Source organism: Schistocerca gregaria, unplaced genomic scaffold (assembly GCF_023897955.1).
Source record: "Schistocerca gregaria isolate iqSchGreg1 unplaced genomic scaffold, iqSchGreg1.2 ptg000920l, whole genome shotgun sequence".
NCBI classification, from domain to species: Eukaryota; Metazoa; Arthropoda; class Insecta; order Orthoptera; family Acrididae; genus Schistocerca; species Schistocerca gregaria.
The window spans coordinates 132,501-137,500 of record NW_026062277.1 but is presented as its reverse complement, the minus strand read 5'-3'; the positions used below and the strand labels follow the sequence as shown (position 1 = coordinate 137,500).

The 5,000-nt window shown below is 53.3% G+C and overlaps 1 non-coding gene across 1 annotated transcript; it reads right to left on the bottom strand.

Moving 5' to 3' along the window:
- Positions 1-260: 260 nt before the first annotated feature.
- LOC126325378 (small subunit ribosomal RNA) lies at positions 261-2,153 on the bottom strand. The gene has a single exon (XR_007560063.1). It is a non-coding gene; the product is annotated as a small subunit ribosomal RNA (ribosomal RNA).
- Positions 2,154-5,000: the final 2,847 nt, after the last annotated feature.

The following is a 5,000-nucleotide window of genomic DNA, read 5'->3' as shown; positions in this document are numbered from 1 at the left end:
CTCACAGCCGATGGGCGTCGTACGGCTCCACACCGGAGCGGACAGGCACTCGGGCGAACGTCATTCAAAACCGGCGCCAGGCGCCAGGTACCGCAGGCCAGCCGCTCCAGAGCTTCAGCGCTCGTACCACACAACAACAACAACACTTCCGCTAGTTTTGAGAGGCACGCGTGGTTCCGCACGCGGCGCACGGCCACTGCCGTACAGGTAGCGTGTTGCGCGACACGACACGCACATCGAAAGACATGCAGTCTAGTCGGTAATGATCCTTCCGCAGGTTCACCTACGGAAACCTTGTTACGACTTTTACTTCCTCTAAATGATCAAGTTTGGTCATCTTTCCGGTAGCATCGGCAACGACAGAGTCGATGCCGCGTACCAGTCCGAAGACCTCACTAAATCATTCAATCGGTAGTAGCGACGGGCGGTGTGTACAAAGGGCAGGGACGTAATCAACGCGAGCTTATGACTCGCGCTTACTGGGAATTCCTCGTTCATGGGGAACAATTGCAAGCCCCAATCCCTAGCACGAAGGAGGTTCAGCGGGTTACCCCGACCTTTCGGCCTAGGAAGACACGCTGATTCCTTCAGTGTAGCGCGCGTGCGGCCCAGAACATCTAAGGGCATCACAGACCTGTTATTGCTCAATCTCGTGCGGCTAGAAGCCGCCTGTCCCTCTAAGAAGAAAAGTAATCGCTGACAGCACGAAGGATGTCACGCGACTAGTTAGCAGGCTAGAGTCTCGTTCGTTATCGGAATTAACCAGACAAATCGCTCCACCAACTAAGAACGGCCATGCACCACCACCCACCGAATCAAGAAAGAGCTATCAATCTGTCAATCCTTCCGGTGTCCGGGCCTGGTGAGGTTTCCCGTGTTGAGTCAAATTAAGCCGCAGGCTCCACTCCTGGTGGTGCCCTTCCGTCAATTCCTTTAAGTTTCAGCTTTGCAACCATACTTCCCCCGGAACCCAAAAGCTTTGGTTTCCCGGAGGCTGCCCGCCGAGTCATCGGAGGAACTGCGGCGGATCGCTGGCTGGCATCGTTTATGGTTAGAACTAGGGCGGTATCTGATCGCCTTCGAACCTCTAACTTTCGTTCTTGATTAATGAAAACATACTTGGCAAATGCTTTCGCTTCTGTTCGTCTTGCGACGATCCAAGAATTTCACCTCTAACGTCGCAATACGAATGCCCCCGCCTGTCCCTATTAATCATTACCTCGGGTTCCGAAAACCAACAAAATAGAACCGAGGTCCTATTCCATTATTCCATGCACACAGTATTCAGGCGGGCTTGCCTGCTTTAAGCACTCTAATTTGTTCAAAGTAAACGTGCCGGCCCACCGAGACACTCAACAAAGAGCACCCTGGTAGGATTTAAACGGGGTCCGCCTCGGGACGCGAAAGCACCCCTTCGGCTCGCCCCACCGGCAGGACGTCCCACGATACATGCCAGTTAAACACCGACGGGCGGTGAACCAACAGCGTGGGACACAAATCCAACTACGAGCTTTTTAACCGCAACAACTTTAATATACGCTATTGGAGCTGGAATTACCGCGGCTGCTGGCACCAGACTTGCCCTCCAATAGATACTCGTTAAAGGATTTAAAGTGTACTCATTCCGATTACGGGGCCTCGGATGAGTCCCGTATCGTTATTTTTCGTCACTACCTCCCCGTGCCGGGAGTGGGTAATTTGCGCGCCTGCTGCCTTCCTTGGATGTGGTAGCCGTTTCTCAGGCTCCCTCTCCGGAATCGAACCCTGATTCCCCGTTACCCGTTACAACCATGGTAGGCGCAGAACCTACCATCGACAGTTGATAAGGCAGACATTTGAAAGATGCGTCGCCGGTACGAGGACCGTGCGATCAGCCCAAAGTTATTCAGAGTCACCAAGGCAAACGGACCAGACAAGCCAATCCGATTGGTTTTGATCTAATAAAAGCGTCCCTTCCATCTCTGGTCGGGACTCTGTTTGCATGTATTAGCTCTAGAATTACCACAGTTATCCAAGTAACGTGGGTACGATCTAAGGAACCATAACTGATTTAATGAGCCATTCGCGGTTTCACCTTAATGCGGCTTGTACTGAGACATGCATGGCTTAATCTTTGAGACAAGCATATGACTACTGGCAGGATCAACCAGGGAGCTGCGTCAACTAGAGCTGAGCAGCCGGCCGCCCGGGAGTGTGTCCCGGGGGCCCGCGCGAACACGCAAGCGTCCGCTCAATTATTCTGCAAACAGGAGGAGGCCGAGCTCCCCTGCACGATACACCTCGAAACCCTCTCAGGTCCCGGCGGCGCGCAGCGCCGTCCTAGGTACTTGGTCGGTTTCGAGAGAGGCGCAATCGCCCGGAGTTAGGCGAGTAGACGGTTTTAGTGCGAACACCCTTGCTCCCAACTGAGCTTGCCGCTGCCGACAGAGGCCCGGGAGCGTGCTGTCGTGGCATTGCCGGCGGGAGACAACACGCGCCACCTATGGTGACCGGCAGCTCCAACGCCAGCGCCACACAAGGGCAAAGCCCCACTTGGGTGCAGAAGCGAACTCTCCCAGCACAGCGCACGCGCCAACACGTCCGCACAACTGCGATACAAACCACCTGCGAGAACCGCTGGGGCGACCGAGCAGCAGACGGCGTCGCGGCGCCGAGTGCCAGGCGGCGGCGCATCCTCAACGCACACAGTCCTCAATCAGACCAGCACACTGCAGATGTCCACCGCGCTTCGCACCGGGCTCGGCTGAACCAACTTTGGCCGCCAGGCGCCGCGTGCAGGGTGCGCCGCAGCGTAGCTGCGCCGCCTGCCGGGCCCGTCGGCTGGCGCTCCTGCCACTCGGCGCCCCCCACCAGCCGGCTGTTGCGCGTGCGCCCACGCAGCGCGCGGCCAACACGCCGGGCGGCCCCCCTTCACCGGCCGGGAACAGTCCCACCAAGCCACCGCCGCGTATCGCTTCATACCCACATGGGCCTAGTCACGTGTGTGGATGTGGCGGGTACCGCTGAAACAACCGGTTAATAGCTGTACCGATCGTCGCCATCACAGATTCACCTCCAGCGTGAACAACCGCTCAACAACGGATTTCCAGTTCATTTGCGTATCTTGGGCAGTAAACGTAGATGTCCACCTACATTTGCGAATTCAACAATTCTTGCATGCCAGGATGTCATGTGTCACGACACGCTACATCAGACCACATACACACTGCGACATGTGCAGAAGAGAACACGTGGAAGGTGGCCCGCGCAAGTATGCGATGTCCCTTCCGCGATCCACTGTCAACCGGCATCTGCGGCATGTCCCAGATATGGAACGCGGTCCACCAGGGTAGCACTTTGTGTGAGGCAATACGACAAAGTCGGAATACACGCGTCACTACATCAGACGGCTCACGCTGACCTGACCTGACCTGACCTGACCTGACTCACCGCACCACCACCCCCAGCGACCCAGGGTGACATACAATGCGTTCGTACGTTCCTCCCACACGCCTCTACGGCGTACCACAGTGCAACCTAGCTGTTATTGGGAGACGAGACAAGTAGCATCGAGCACAACATATGGAAATTGAGATTCGACACCGTTGGGCACAGCCAGCGTACAGTCACACGTATCACACTACTTCACTCTGTACGTAACTACCGATGATCGGTACAGCGTGTGGGTTACGCGTACGACATCAGCGGACAATGGACACAGACCATACCACGACGTACACTGAGGGCGTCGACATCTGAATGCAACTGAACAGCTGCGAGGCTCATTTAACACTCACACGCCAGACCGACCAGCTTGAGAGGACAGAGACACAAAGAGGGGGACAGAGGGGGGGGGGGGGGCCGATATAGTCCTATTGCAGTACAATTGACAGTGGATAGCGGGAATATGTGGAAAGTAAGCAACACTCGCAAGACATCTACATGAGGATAACAACGACACCAGAGATTCCGAGCAGTGAACTATGTTAGGCAAAGGGACAACGTGGGTTAGGTTAAGGGACAACGTGGGTTAGGTTAAGGGACAACGTGGGTTAGGTTAAGGGACAACGTGGGTTAGGTTAAGGGACAACGTGGGTTAGGTTAAGGGACAACGTGGGTTAGGTTAAGGGACAACGTGGGTTAGGTTAAGGGACAACGTGGGTTAGGTTAAGGGACAACGTGGGTTAGGTTAAGGGACAACGTGGGTTAGGTTAAGGGACAACGTGGGTTAGGTTAAGGGACAACGTGGGTTAGGTTAAGGGACAACGTGGGTTAGGTTAAGGGACAACTTGAGTTAGGTTAAGGGACAACTTGAGTTAGGTTAAGGGACAACTTGAGTTAGGTTAAGGGACAACTTGAGTTAGGTTAAGGGACAACTTGAGTTAGGTTAAGGGACAACTTGAGTTAGGTTAAGGGACAACTTGAGTTAGGTTAAGGGACAACTTGAGTTAGGTTAAGGGACAACTTGAGTTAGGTTAAGGGACAACTTGAGTTAGGTTAAGGGACAACTTGAGTTAGGTTAAGGGACAACTTGAGTTAGGTTAAGGGACAACTTGAGTTAGGTTAAGGGACAACTTGAGTTAGGTTAAGGGACAACTTGAGTTAGGTTAAGGGACAACTTGAGTTAGGTTAAGGGACAACTTGAGTTAGGTTAAGGGACAACTTGAGTTAGGTTAAGGGACAACTTGAGTTAGGTTAAGGGACAACTTGAGTTAGGTTAAGGGACAACTTGAGTTAGGTTAAGGGACAAATTGAGTTAGGTTAAGGGACAAATTGAGTTAGGTTAAGCGATAATCTGGTACAGCCACAGTTAGGTTAAGCGATGATCTGGTACAGCCACAGTTAGGTTAAGCGATGATCTGGTACAGCCACAGTTAGGTTAAGCGATAATCTGGTACAGCCACAGTTAGGTTAAGCGATAATCTGGTACAGCCACAGTTAGGTTAAGCGATAATCTGGTACAGCCACAGTTAGGTTAAGCGATAATCTGGTACAGCCACAGTTAGGTTAAGGGATAATCT